Raw genomic sequence first — 16,093 nt, 5'->3', positions numbered from 1 at the left:
AAACCTCTAAATTTTTCTACAGCAAGATTAAAGGCCCTGAAGGGCCATGGACACCAAAGATTGTAGGAAGAGAAAATGTGGATGAGAAACAGTAGCTCTTGGGATTTAAACCCAAGCAGAGCACAAAAGAGGAATTTTATTTTGGTTTAAACTACTAAAATTCTGCAACAAAATATAATAGCATTATGTGTACATTATCTATCCACTCTTCAGTCATTAGGAGACTTGTGACAGTCATAATTTTATTAAGGCTATATTGATGAGTAAATATAAAAAGTCCTATGGGAACAGAAACACAACTATTGTAATGCACACAACATAGTAACCTACAGAACACATGGAATTCACCAATTCTCTATAAACAGTCCATTAAACAAAATAGATTGCTATCCACAATGGCTTAATTTTATTGCAAACTTCCTTTAATACAATATTTTCTGGAATTTGAAAATGTTTACACTTAATTGGTACTTTTATAAATAATTTATATCAGTGAGATTAATGAATTAGCTATAATCAAAATTATATTCATCCACAACCTCTACTCTAATTTCTACCATCACCACGGTAGCAAACTTTTCATTTTTAAGAACGCTTTCAAAAATGAGATTGTCTGTATGTGTTTCTAAATTAAATAGAACTGTAATAAATTTTCAATTGAGATGTCAATCTAGAAGTCCTAAAGATTCTTTAAAATGAATGTTTATTGTATATGTTCTCATATATTTATACTTGTTATTTTGATAATCACTCAAGTAGTCTTAAGTCAAAACATTACGTACAATTCACTGTTATCTGGATGATTTTTAAATATTCTTCTGAACTGAGAGGACTGTGATATCTAATGGGAGTTGTGAATAATACTAAATTGAAATGTCTATTTTCTGTCCCCCATGAAAGTTTATGTGGCAGCACAATAGTGTGTGCACTGTATAGCTTCATGATTTCTTTTACGATACCAGCATTTTTTCTACAGTCGAGAAACCTCTGAGTCTTGGACAGTGGTTCAATAGGTATTAAGTAGAATTTTTTTTTGGTTTCAAACTTTAGGGGACTGATGATCACCTTATGCTCCTGGAAATTCTATTCCACATTTTCTCAGTTATATCAAATTTTTTATCCCAACCACAGAGTTTCTTTTCATTGACCAGAAGATTCTTACTGATGTTACGCTTTCACATGGGGAAAGTATTTCAAATTATTTTTTCCCAAACTGAGAGGCAGAAATCACCATATCTCTTATTTTAACCACTTCTGACAGTCTGTTCTCTGCATTTGTCTTTGTTTCCCACACACATGCTCAGTTATATACTGCCTCCTGTTTACATTTGAATCCCTTTGTCTTTTTCCCATTTTGCAGGAGAAAGATTAATGGACCAGATTGAACACCACAATTCTTTTACCTCATTTATCTAATGTTTTTATATGATGCATTACCCAATGGTCAAAAGTGATGCGAGGGTGTTCTATGCTTTGTAAATCTCGGTTCCTTTTAAGGGAGGACTAGATAAACTTATTTTGGCATTTGTGTTTCCTGGACATGTCAGCCGAGTAGTTTGGAATGTATGCCATTTCAAACTCGAACCCTTAATTTTCAGTTGGAATGGTGAGTTCCTGATAATTTCACTGCTCACTTTATCAATACGACTAAAGCGATCAGTGTAAATGCTCAGAGCAGAGTAAATGAAAAAATACAGATGGTATTCCGGTTGGTGTAATTGTGCAAGTTAAACATGAGTTTTGCTTCAAGGTTTAGGATTAGTTCTCTCAAAGCAATGGAAAGTCAGTTACAATCACCTCTCATTGTATGGCTACTATCGAGTGCATTATAGTCTTAAATAGTATGAGGAGACACCGAAGCATAACTTCAAAACAATGCTACTTCTGGAAAGCCACTGTGAATACACTCCTAACCTCTTATTTTGCTGTTAGAAATGGGGCGATTCTTTAAGTAAAATCACTCTGCAGCCTATGAGTTGGAGAAGTAGCAAGGATGCTATAAAGAACTGACATCTTGCAGTAACACGTGTTTATAGAATGGGCTCTGTTTTCTTGCATGCCTTAGGCAACCCTTTACCACCCGTGAGAGGGAGAGAAACGTCTCCCTCATCTCCCTACCATATTTCCTCTGCCCTGCATTTTCCCTTTGACACAGACTCACAATCAAAAGAGGAGTCACTCTCCTGGCTGCCCCAGGAAGTGTGCTTTAGGGTTTGTGGACTAATGGAAAAGCTTTCTTTATGTATAGATTTTATTTCTTTTGGGGTGTTTGGGTATGCAGGTTTGCAGTTATGTGTGAAGATGTGGGCAGTGCCATAGAGCACAAGTGTGTCTGGGAAACATGCTCATCTTGCTTGGTTAAGTGAGTTTGCTCTGTACCAAAGGTGAAAAAATGAGCTCAGTATATGTGAAGTGCTCGAAGATTGACTATTAGCATGTAAATACTGTGTTAATCTGTGGATTTATTAGGCTGATGTGTAAGCATTGACTATGACCTCACTTATGAACAGAATAGTGAAAATTGCCCAAACATTTACATTGATTCTTTCCCAGTGCGTTCCTGAATGTGAATGGGGAGAATCAAGTTAAATCAAGCTCCATGCTCTTTAGATTATGAACTCCATGTAGGGTAGGGACTGTGTCCAATTTAATTATCACATATTTATCCTGCTCTTAGTACAGTGCTTAGCACATAGCAAACACCTAACAAATACTACAATTATTATTATAGCACTATCCAATAAGCCATGAAGTAGTATGGTTTAGAGGCTAGAGCTTGGGCTTGGGAGTCAGAAAGACCTGGGTTCTAACCCCAGTTCCACAACTTATTTGCTGTGTGACTTTGGACAAGTCACTTAACCTCTCTGTGCCTCAGTTACCTCATCTGTAAAGTGGGGATTGAGGTTGTGAGCCCTATGCAGGACAGGTACTGTGTCCACCTGTATATATCTATATCACCTGTATATATGTATATATGTTTTTATGTATTTATTACTCTATTTTATTTGTACATATTTATTATATTTTATTTTGTTAATATGTTTTGTTTTGTTCTCTGTCTCCCCTTTCTAGAATGTGAGCCTGCTCTTGGGTAGGGACCGTCTCTATATGTTGCCAACTTGTACTTCCCAAGTGCTTAGTACAGTGCTCTGCACACAGTAAGCGCTCAATAAATACAATTGAATGCATGAATGAATCCTGATTAGCTCAAATCTATCACAACACTTAGTACTGTGTCTGGAACAAAGTAAGCACTTAACAAATACCATTAAAATAACATAAAACCACGATATAGCCTCACCCTAAAAATCTCTGCTCTATTCAGACTTTCTCTTCTAAGTATTGTAAACTAGCAACCAACTTGAACTCTCTCCAGTCAATTTTTGGAGAACACAGAGAAATGTGTGAACATTCTATTTGTTGATCTCAAAAGAATATCTATTTTACTTGTGGAAAAATTTAAATGTGTGGGAACTAGGTGAATTCACCTATATATCATAATCAAATAATAGTATTGATTCAACTCTAAACTTAGCAAGCTATATTATTTTCCCAGATCTAAAGGAATAGCTTCACCCCCAAAAAATATCTCAATTGAATACATGTGTGTGTGTGTGTGTGTGTGTGTGTGTGTGTGTGTGTGTACGTGTGCGCACACATATGTGCCTAGAATGATTAACCTAAATTGGACCAATGCAGTATGGAAAAAGTTTAGGTTTGCAACACAATGAACCACAAGAAACATTATAAATCAGATGGCAATGATAATGAGTCTTATCTATACCAAAGACTATCAGCACTGACCAGTTGTTTCTGGTAATTTTATATTCCTTTTCTTTTTCTTAAGAAGGACTTGTCTGCTGAATAGAAGCTCAGCAAATTCTATTCAATTTGGACTCAAGCAAGCAGCATGGCCAACAAGTAGGTGACTTGTTTAAATGAGATTTAAGCCAAGGCATTTATTTTTGAAGCTATGTGATAGCTAAAAAGACAAGTGTGAATTTAGTGGCACAATGATTTGGTCCCTTAACAGGAAATAAAGGTCAAACATTTGCTGAAATTAACTTGTGAAATGGAGGTTAAAAACTTTTTTTGTCTTTTCTTTCATTCATTCATTCATTCAATCGTGTTTATTGAGCGCTTACTGAGTGCAGAGCACTGTACTAAGCACTTGGGAAGTACAAGTTGGCAACATATAGAGATGGTCCCTACCCAACAACGGGCTCACAGTCTAGAAGGGGGAGACAGACACCAAAACAAAACATGTGGACAGGTGTCAAAGTCACCAGAATTAATAAAAATAAAGCTAGATGCACATCATTAAAAAATAAATAGAATAGTAAATATGTACAAGTAAAATAGAGTAATAAATCTGTACAAACATACAGATGCTGTGGGGAGGGGAAGGAGGTAGGGCGGGGGGATGGGGAGAAGGAGAGGAAAATGGGGGCTCAGTCTGGGAAGGCCTCCTGGAGGAGGTGAGCTCTCAGTAGGGCTTCAAACAGGGTAGGTCCTACAAGGTCTTATAGTTTATGTATGACCACCTTCATATTTCATGTATTAAAATTTCAGAAAAGTTGTAGCATAAAATGAATTGATGACAGTCCCAACCAGTCAAAATGCTGCAGTTTTGGCTTAACCACAGGAAGGGTATGCCAATTTGTACTTCCCAAGCGCTTAATACAGCACTCTGCACATAGTAAGCGCTCAATAAATACGACTGACGATGATGATGATGATGATGTGACAATCCTAGGTCAGGAGAGTTGGATGTGTCCTTCCAAGCTGTGCCTGTGGAATAAATAGGTTGTTTGTAAACAGATTTAAATGTGTGGGAATTAGGTGAAATCATCTATATATCATAATCAAATAATAGTATTGATCTAACTCTAAATTTTAGTGAGCTATATTATTTTCCCAGATCTAAGGAATAGGTTTTTTGTCCCCAATAAATATCTTGATTGAATACTTGGTCTTGTGTGTGCATTTGTGTGTGTGTGTGTGTGTGTGTGTGTGTGTGTGTGTGTGTGTGTGTGCGCACGTGTGTATGCGCCCAGCACATCAACCTAACTTGGGCCAATGTAGTCTGGAAAATGTTTGAATTTGCAACACAATGAATCCCAAGAAACACTAGATTTCAAGTTCACAAAGGGTTGAAGGTGAAAGGTGATAAACCATCTTGGATCTGTTCTTGTGGGGAGTCTTTGGCTGCCATTCAGACTGAGGTCTTGGAAACAGGCCATAGACAAGCCTCTTGCCAGGGAATTTGTTACTGAGAGAGCTTGGCTTAGGCAGGATTTTATTACAAAAATTGCCTCAATTATTGGCTGGTTTATGAAGGTACCAATAAAGAGTTTTTTAAGTAAGTCAGTATAAAACATAAACAAATTAATTTTCCACTCATAATATATTTAGAAGGTTTTCTTTTGGCATGGTAGAGATTCAAATTTGTGAATTATTTATCTGAAGTAACAACTGCAAATGTATTTCCAAGCTGTATTAAAAAAAGTATATTAAGATAATGAAAATTGTTATAAATATTGGCAGTCAACTAGGGATTTTTGCAAATATTTTAGAAAGCCATTTATTCTTTGTCCACCTAAACCAGCAGAAGCAGTAACTTTCACGAAAGGCCTAAGGAGATATCACAGCTAATGAGCCCACCCACTGTTGTATGTCATACTTGTCTTGAGTATGAAGACCTCGTGTGCATTATGAAAAAAAAAAAGGAAGAGTTGGCTGGCAAAAACTTCCTTGCTTCCTTTTAGATTCATTTTTGCTGTTGCCTAGAATTGGAATGCATACTGGGAGAGTCAAACACAAAGTAAATGTTAGGTTTGGCTTTTCTGGGATTAGGGCATGACTTTAAAAGATCACCCTTAACCCCTTGAGTTCCAGGCTTGTAACTTTTGGTAGATCTGTACTGTATATCAGGAAAATTTTCAGAGTAATGTGAATGTGAAGGTCTTCACATTTAAGCAAAATCTATGTCTGTGGGTTAGCAATAGAATACTTACTCTGGGTAGCACAAAAGTCATTTCAAGTTAGACCAGGGATGAATAAGGCAGAAAGTTGTCACAATCAGAAGCTCATGTTAAGAAATTGAGTAGTACAGAAATTATGAAAATGACTATTTTAAAAGCTGTACATTTTATTGAAAAAACCCACAATGCGGCTGGTGAGTAGTCAATAAAACACAATTATTCCAGCTGCATGTAAAGTTGAGAAAGGAATGTACAAAACCCAAGTTCAGGCATTGGAGTTATTTATTTGTGAAGCAATAAAGCTTACAATTTTTTTTTCAGACAAAAGTTGAGTGAAAATTTCCAATTTTCCTATTCCTGCTCCTACTGACTTCCTCAAGGTAATCCAGGATCAACACTGTAGGATGGAAAAATGGGATAGTAACTACAATCCCTTTTAAAGATCTATTGGTCCCATGAGCATATCTAATACAGAAAGCGTTGGGCAATTCAGTCATTATATTGATCTTGTAATAATAATAATAATAATAATAATAATAATAATAATAATAATAATAATAGTATTTGTTAAGCACTTGCTATGTGCCAGGCACTCTTCTAAGTGCAGGCTTGGATAGAAGCAAATTGGGTTAGACACAGCCCCAGTCCTCAATGGGGCTCACAATCTTAATCCCCACTTTACTGATGAGGTAATTAAGGCACAAAGAAGTGAAGTGACTTGCTCAAGGTCACACAGCAGACAAGTGGCAGAGCTAGGGTTAGAACCTAGGTCCTTCTGATTTCCAGGGCCATGCTGTATCCACTATGCATGCTGAATTTCTGTTCCAGCACCCAAATTAGCAAGCCCCTTCTTCCTAGCCATAGTTTTCTCTCCTGATTCTGACTATTGGATCATGAATCTTTCCCAGGAATGTGAAACATGTTACAAATTAAAATTTAACCCAGCTGAAACAGGAGAAGGATTTTTTTCCCATGAAAACTCCAATTAGAATGCAATAGTTATGAGGGATGTTTCAGGGTTTCTCCTCTTGTTTTACTGTTAGGTTTTAGATATTAACCATGCTGTGACAAGGTATATTGGGATTACTGAAAGAGCTTGGTGTATGGCACTTCCCAATTTTTTTTATTATCTTTGAAGGTCAACTGAAAATGACAAAAATGAGATTAATTGTTTTTAATCTGCAGTCAGAGGCAAAGTATAGGAACAGGTGAAAAATTGCAGGTTTCTTCAAAACAGAAGAAGTTCTTGCCTTTCTTTTCAATACCTGGGAATGTCATTTCTATTAGCTGAGCTGTAAGGTGAGCAGAACTGGACTCAGGGGTGCAGTGAGTATAATACCATCATATGCATTGATAGGCATACAGCGGTATTGTCTGTCTGAGTAGCCTAACATATTATCATTGTAATCATGAATTACTTTTCATGACATAGGTAAGCCTCAGATGGAGAGAATTATATGCCTTATGATGTTTTGGTTTATCCTATGTAGTAAGTGAGACCCCCTGTATAAAAACCTGGGCAAAATTCTAGTGGGGAAGCATGAACTGAACATTTTTTTCAGAGAAATGATCTGGCCAGCAGAGAGAGATATGGATTGGATTGCGCAAAGATAGGAGGCAAGGAGGTAAGTAAGGAGGCTGTTATGGTAATCAAGGTGGGATAAGGTCAGTGCTTGGATTATCATGGTAGCAGTTTGGATAGAAAAGAAAGGGTGGATTTTAGTGATGTTGTGAAGGTGGAACTGACTGACTAAACCCTCATTTCCATTACTCCCTGTGCCTTGTGCAATGAATTGCCCTTGCACTTGGATTTGTAATCTATATTCATCCCACCTTCAGCTCCACAGCACTTACGTACATATCCTTAATTTATTTTAAAGTTTCTCTCCCCTGTAGACTGTGAGCCCGTTGTTGGGTAGGGACCGTCTCTATATGTTGCCAACTTGTACTTCCTGAGTGCTTAGTACAGTGCTCTGCACACAGTAAGTGCTCAGTAAATACGATTGAATGAATGAATGTAGACTGTAAGCCCCTTGTTGACAGGGAACATGTCTACCAACACTGTTATATTGTACTTTCCCAAGCACTTAGTGTAGTGTTCTGCACAGAGTAAGTGCTCAAAGAATACCTTTTGATTGATTGAGTGATTGAGGTAGTCCAGCCCCTATAAGCAAATTGAATTATTTTTAAGAATTTAAAATAGGTTTTAAATACTGTCTTCATTCATAAAACTCATTGGAGAATTACTCACTTTTCTAATTCATTTTGCTCATAGACAAAAACACTTAGTGACTTGACCTGAACAAGGGAAAATCCGTAATCATTTGAATGAAAACATTTCAAAACTAGTGTTCAGTATATCCTGAATGCCTGTATTTATTCACTCATTCATTCATTTGAGAAGCAGCATGACCTAGTGGGTAAAGCATGGCCCTGGGAGTCAGAAGAACGTGCGTTCTAATCCTGGCTCCCTTACTTGTCTGTGTGACCTTTGAAAAGTCACTTAACTTCTCTGTTTCTCAATCACCTCAAAATAAGGATTATGACCGTGACCCACATGTGGGACGTGGACTGCATCCAACCTGACTAGCTTTTATCTACCCCAGTGCTTAGTACAGTTAAGTAATTAACTAATTAGAGTAACCTAATTAACTAATTAACATATTCCAAAAAAATCATTCATTCATACATTTATTCAGTGTGCATATTCGGGTAAAAATGGATTTTCTAGTGAAAATATCATTTTTAAAGATTTGCTTAATCTGTGCAGACTTGCCCAGGAGGTTATTGGCAAGCTAAGAATAGGACTGGGTACTTATACTTCTCCATCTTTTCTCCTGGGAAATAAGAGGTTTAGCCTACAACTTAATTAAGGGCATAACTGATACCTGTGCCAGCCAAAGCTAGTATAAACTTAATTTTCCTTCTCTTCCAGGTAAATAAGCACTTCCAATGGAGTCCTACTTCTTATCCTACCCATGGAACCTTGGTTTGTTGACTGAGAGAGCATTTCAGATAATCTCACCTGCCATCCCAATCCCCATTTCTGATGGGTGACATTAAAGAAGTTCCCTGAATCCAGGCTGAAGCAGTAGGGAGTGCTAGTACAGCATCCCTGGACATGTCAATCACTTGGATTTGAGGCCAATCAACACCTACTTTCTTATTCTCCGTGAGTACCAACTTCCTTTTCTGGTAAACTAGTACAACTGCACTGGAAGAACTCAAGTTATCAATTGTCCTTTCACTATGTAGAAAGTGAGATTAGAACTGTACTACCTAAGACAACTGGAGAAGCTGGGTGGCCTAATGGAAAGAGCGTAGGTCTGAGACTTGAGTTCTAATTCTGACTCTGCCATGGTCCTCCTTTGTGACCTTGGGTAAATCACTTAACTTCACTCTGTCTCAGTTTTCTTATCTGTAAAATGAGAGTCCAATAGCTTTTGTCCTTTTTACTTAGACTGAGTCCCATGTGGGACAGATACGTTGTTTAACCTGATTACCTTCTATCTATCCCACTGTTTGGCACATAATAAACACTAGACAAATATCACAGTATGACATATATCACCTGCTCAGATTTTAAAAATTGCCACTTTTTCTATTTACCTGGTATAGGCCACTTGTGGATTAGCATTTAATTCTTATCTATACAAAAGATTAAGTATCTGGCTACCTGGATATATGGTTTCTTTATTTAAGCTTACCCCAACTGGCCATTTCAGAAATAACTCAAATTATATTTCTTGTAGGAATTGCAGCACCAAATCAGCCTAACCAATGTATGTTTTATAGAATAGTTTTATAGCCACAGTGTATTTATTCAAAATTTATTTATTCAAAATCTCTTTCCATTTGCTCATGTTCTATTCTGAATTATGAGTCAACAGTAGAGTCCAGTAGTACTGTTTTTTATCTTCTTTTTTGACATTTTGCATAAAAATGAATTGTTTCACTCTAGAAATTCAGAGGGAGTTTGATAATATTTAGAACACTGCTAATATTTAATAGTAAATTGTTCTACCTCAGTCTCCATCAGAGCAGTAAATGAACACTATACATATTGAATTTTAAGAATACTGAGACAAATATGGATATCATATAGATATCATACCTACGCCAGGCAGACATATTAACTAATGGAATATTCCGGGTCCGTGCTAACTCTGATTCCAAGGTCTTAGTGCTTTATGTGGCAGTGGGTGGCATATGCAACCAAAACATTGTAAAGGAGGAACTCACCGCTTGTCCTTCTTCTGAGGTCATCCCCAGAGTTGTCATTTTTCTTGACAACTAGGGAACACTTTGGGATTTTCAAATGAGTGACCTAATGCCTCTCATCTTCTGTTGCAGGTTCAAGTGATAAAACATACCAGCCAGGTGTTTCTAAAAAAATATATTGATGAGCTGAAGACTTCAAGCCTCCTAATAACTTGGTCCTACAAAAGTCCTAAATTGACTCTTGATGAAGATTGGTGCAAAGATACTTCTGCACCTGGTAAGGTAAGATAAATTAGTTTTCCTTCTCCTTTCATTCCCAAATGCTTTTGTGTACCCTTACCCTCAAATCTGTTCAGCAGTTGAACTATAACTATGTTATCCATTGTTAACTATGGATTTGGACTATGGACTTGCCCAATCCCAACGACCAGGTAATTGGGAACCAGGACCTAGATTGACCTCGGTTAGCTGTAGATGTGATATGGCAAGTACGTGAAGCAAAATTACCCTATTACTTATCAGTTATAGGAGTGATTGGGTTCTCTGGAAGGAAGGTGCTTTCAGTCAGTTCATTTTTGAACTTCTAAAGATGGGACACAATGAGTTAATCAATCAATCAGTGATATTTATTAATCCCTTATGAATACAAAAAAACACTATACTAAGGACTTGGGAGAGAAACACAACAGAAGAGCACATTCTTAACATCTTCAGAAGTTCACAATTTAATCGGGAGCAGAAAGACAAATTATTTCCTAATAGTGGGAGCAGGAGGAAGAACTTAAGTTTTAAGAAGCAGTAGTTCAGATGTGTCAGGATCAAAGAGCTGAATAAATAATTGAATTTAAAAATATATCAATCAATTGCACTTACTGAGCACTTACTACAGTGCTTTCAAAGCAAAGTACTAAGCCTTGGGAGAGTACAAGATAGCAGAGTTGGCAGATAAGTTCCCTGGCCACAACAAACTTACAGTCTAGAGGGGCAGACAGACATTGATATAAATAAATAGTTTATAATATAAATTATATATTATATGTACCTAAGTACTTTGGGGTCAAAGGTAGGGCAAATATCAAATGTGCAAGGTCACAAATCCAAGTGCATAAATGATGCAAGAGGGAGCTGGAGGAAAAGAGGGCTTAATTGGGGAAGGCCTCTTGGAGGGGATGTTATCTTGTATACATATACTGAGAATAGAACTAAAATGAACATGTGTTAAGGGTGACTGTGTCTGACTTGATAAATAATTTTTTTTATTCATATTGATGCCTATTTGTATTGATGTCTGTCTCAACACCTCTAGATTGTGAGCTCGTTGTGGGCAGGGATTGTCACTCTTTACTGCCATATTGTTCTTTCCCAAGTACTTAGTGCAGTGCTCTGCACACAGTAAGAGCTTAATAAATATCATTGAAAGAATGAATGATCTTGTATCCACCCCAGTGCTTAGCGCAGTGCCTGGCACAGAGTAAGGGCTTAACAAATACCATTAAAAAAAAGCACAGGACTGAGAATCAGAAAACCTGGGTTTGGTCCCCGCTCTGCCACTGTTTGTCCTTGGACAAGTCACCTATAACTTCTTTTTACTTCAGTTTATTATCTGTAAAATGGGTATCAAAAAGCCCATTTTCCCTCCCTCTTAAATGATTCCAATTACTGACAGATACTATGCAGATCTGAATTTCTTGCATTTACCTTAGTGTTTGGCATACAGTAAGTACTTAATAAGTGCCACCATCATTATTATTCACACTACATAGGCTTGGAATCTAAAGAGAATAAAACTTCTGCTTGATCATTTTAACACTGATTTTTCCTTTTTTCATTCAGTACCGCATAGATTGCCATTTATACACGTGCTTGGAAAAAACAAAACTTTCCCCTGGATTTTTCAATTCTCTGATGTGCACCTGACTCCTAAGGGACACTTTAAATGATATTCTCCAGGAATGAAAAGTAAGACAACAAAATAATTACACTCCCGGGCTGAAACTCTACCTCCTCAACAATAAAAAAATCCTATGGAAGTGTTAAAAGTAAGCTAAACATTCTTAACTACTTTTATTTGTTGAGTTAATTCTCTTCCAAGTTATGTCTGAACTTTGAGTTCAGAAGGTCTAGGGACACCTTGGACAGAATATCTGATGTGACTTTAAAAGCAAAACTATTACACTGTCTTCAGGCCAGACTAATATTCATACTGACTTTCCATAAAAAGCAAGGATCTCAAAACTTCTTGCTAGGAAAAATGTCAGTTATATTTAGTCAGCTTAAATGAGTATTTCTAGAGAGTCTTTTTCTGTTTTCAGTTCAGACTTTATTCCAGTTTTTAAAAAGTAATAAACAATATTTCACTCAGTACCCATTTGGGCAAAATGAACTTGTAGATACATTTGTAACAAAGAGTTTTCTGGAGAAAACAATTTCTTTGAATATTTTTTAACATTTTTACATTTAACATTTAACATTTTTAAAACATTTTTTAACATTTTAAATGTTAAATGCACACCGCTCTCCACACCAATTAATGCGAAACAGTGTGGTCTAATAGAAAGAGAATGGGACTGGGAGTCAGAGGACCTGAGTTCTAATTTCGATTTCACTACTTGTCTGCTATGTGACCTTGAGCAAGTCACTTAACTTCTCTGTTTCTCAGTTACCTCATCTGAAAAGTGGGGATTAAGACTGTGAGCCCCATGCGGGACGTGGTAAGTGCTTAGTACAGTGCTCTGCACACAGTAAGTGCTCAATAAATACAACTGAATGAATGAATGCCTGTGTCCAACCTAAATAGCTTGTATCTACCCCAGCACTTAGTTCAGTGCCTGGAACAAAACAAGTGCTTAACAATATCATTAATAATTATATATATACATATATATACACACATATACATATATATTCATTCAATTGTATTTATTGAGCGCTTACTGTGTGCAGAGCACTGTACTAAGAGCTTGGGAAGTACAAGTTGGCAACCTATAGAGACGGTCCCTACTCAACAGTGGGCTCACAAACTATAAGGGCTCAAAGTCTAGAATATGTATACATATGGCTATATCCTGCTGCATAGATCAATCAAATTTTTGAAGGACTGCTCAGCTCACATCTCTCCTCTCCTTAAAATCATCCACTGGCTTCCTGGATCTCTCCACATCAAACAAAAACTCTTTACAATCAGCTTCAAGGTTCTCCACCATCTGTTCCTTCCTTTCCTTCCTTACCTATCTGATCTCTTCACCTCCTATTCTGCAACTTGGTGCCTTTGTTCCTCCCATGCCAACCTTCTAGCTGTACCTTGCTCTTGATTCTCCCACCCTCATGTCCTGCAGCATGGTCTTGCCCCATTTGGAACTCTTTCCAGTATCAGATAGTCACAACTTCCCCTCATTCAAATACTACCTCTTCCAATAAGCTTTCCTGAGTTTATTTCCCATTATCATAAGCATTTATAAACTTATTTATACTATTCTTAATGTTCATGTATATATGAGTATTGCATTATTTATTTTGACTACTGTAGTTGTGAATATTGTGTATATGTATATATGTGTATATACATCGTTTGTCTCACCGATTACAGTGTAAATTTTTTGTGGGCAGGGAACGTCATTATTTGTACTTCTTAAGTACATTACACTAAATAGTCAATAGTTGCTACTACTACTACTATTACTATTACTGCTATTTCTTCTATTATCATTCCTACCCAAAGTCTTTCCATTAGAAATTTATACAGGTCATGTTCACTTCCACAGATACACACTTTTATGAATGAATAATAATAAAAAATAGTAATAATAATAATAATAATAATGTTTTTAAGCACACCAAGTGCCAAGCACTATACAAAATGCTGGGGAAGCTACTAGATAATTAGGACAAACAGTCCCTGTTTCACATGGGGCTCAAGTCTTAGGGAGAGGGAGAACAGCTATATAGTTCCCATTTTACAGATGTGGTAACTGAGGCACAGTGAAGCTATGTTATTTGCTCAAGTTCGTTCAGCAGCCAAGTCCTGGAGCCAGGCTTGAAACCCAAGTCCCTTGACCCCAAGGCCTATGCTGTTTCCACTCAACCTCACTGCTTCTCCAGGGATGAATGGTGAAAGTGGACAGAAAGGAAAGGTATCTCCCTGCACCCCTAGTATGCAATCACTTAACAGTGGCTGTCTTATTTAATGGGGATCCAGCTGGGATTTCTAGAGAAAGTAAATTTCATTTGCACCTCTAAATATTTAGAAATCTGCATCCTTTCAGAATACATATATATATATATAGATACGTATTCAGAAATATCAGAGTTTTGATGTGAGCCACATGGGTTCAATTCCTTCCAATGATGATTTACCCAAAATTTCTCTGATTAACTTCAGGGTGATTTCTGTGTTAGGTGTGAGATTTCCATTGTTGCTTTCCACTTGGTTTTTTTTTCAGGTTAAATATCATGTTCATGCGGTCATTTAACTGAGTTTTTTTTTTATAATTAACCCAAAGCAAAATCAAGCAGAAAGCAGTTCTGCAAGCTGAGAGAAACATGGAACACTTCCAATGTTGCATCTTGGTTCAGAGTTACTTCCTGGATGCTTATAATTTGGTTACAAATGGTTATAAATGGGTTATAATTGGTTGCAACTGAATATAAATATGCTGCTATTATTGGTAGTAAAATGGTATGCGATAGCATTTCAGATAAACGCAGTGTGCATGTATATTCTGTGACCAAACTTTGCTTCTTTTCTGACTGGAAATTTCCTGAAGTGGGACAGGGTCAAAGGCTCTGACTGTGGTTACACAGGTGACTGAGGAACCTGGGTATGACAAGTCTTAGAGTGCAAGGAAGATGATGATGATGATGGTATTTGTGAGCACTTACTATGTGCCAAGCACTGTTCTAGGCACTGGGGTAGATACAAGGTAATCAGGTTGTCCCACGTGAGGCTCACAGTCTTAACCCTGTTTTACAGATGAGGTAACTGAAACATGAAAGTAACTGAAGGAAAACTGATCTCTTTGCCTCATGGAGTTTTTCTACAACTGTGAAAGATACTGTTCCTTGGTTAGGAGGTGAAACACTGTGATGTTTTACCAGTGCTGCAGGAAGTCTGAGGATTCCAGGGCCCTATTTTAATATTTCAATCTTGTTTCTCTCACCGGTGACCCCTTACTCCCGCCCTCCTTCTACCTTCCTATCTGACAGACCACCACTATTCCCTTCTTCAAAGCCCTACTAAAATCACTTCTCCTCCAGGAAGCCTTCCCTGACTTTTGTCTCATTTACCTCCCTTATTCTTTCTCCCTTCTTCATTGCCTATGAACTAGCATCTATACTCAGTAAACACTTTGATACTCACCCAACCCAGACCTTTAGAGCACTTGTGTACACATCTTCACACTCTGCTCTTTCCCTGATCTGTAGTTTATTTTATTGTCATCTCCTAACTAGGTTATGAGCCCCTTGTGGAAAGGGATAATAATAATAATAAAAATAATAGTGGTATTTGTTAAGTGCTTACTACATGCCAGGCACAGCGTGTCTACCGATTCTATCATGTTGTAGTCTCCCATATTTTTGGTACAGTGTTTTGTACACAGTGCTATGTTGGAGAAGCAACATGGCTCAGTGGAAAGAACCCGGGCTTGGGAGTCAGAGGTCATGGGTTCTAATCCCAGCTCCGCCACTTGTCAGCTGTGTGACTTTGGGCAAGTCATGTAACTTCTCTGTGCCTTCAGTTACCTCGTCTGTAAAATGGGGATTAAGATTGTGAGCCCCGTGTGGGACAACCTGATTACCTTGTATCACCCCAAGCGCTTGGAACAGTGCTTAACAAATGCCATTATTATTATTATTATTATTATTATTATTATTATTATTATTACACAGTA

At 37.3% G+C, this 16,093-nt stretch overlaps 1 long non-coding RNA gene across 3 annotated transcripts in view; it reads left to right on the top strand.

The window, feature by feature from the left end:
• The first annotated feature begins 3,846 nt into the window (after positions 1-3,846).
• LOC119944821 overlaps positions 3,847-16,093 on the top strand; it is a 39,730-nt gene continuing 27,483 nt past the window's right edge. The window contains exons 1-4 of one of the 3 annotated variants that reach the window (XR_005455968.1): positions 3,847-3,921; positions 8,920-9,156; positions 10,338-10,482; positions 12,039-12,244. This is a non-coding gene — a long non-coding RNA (uncharacterized LOC119944821). Of the gene's footprint in view, positions 3,922-8,919; positions 9,157-10,337; positions 10,488-12,038; positions 12,245-16,093 lie in introns of all 3 variants that reach the window. The other 2 variants (XR_005455969.1, XR_005455967.1) reach the window with 2 other exon arrangements.

The sequence above is a fragment of the Tachyglossus aculeatus genome, chromosome 23 (genome assembly GCF_015852505.1).
Source record: "Tachyglossus aculeatus isolate mTacAcu1 chromosome 23, mTacAcu1.pri, whole genome shotgun sequence".
NCBI lineage: Eukaryota > Metazoa > Chordata > Mammalia > Monotremata > Tachyglossidae > Tachyglossus > Tachyglossus aculeatus.
This window is presented reverse-complemented; position numbering and strand designations above follow the sequence as displayed.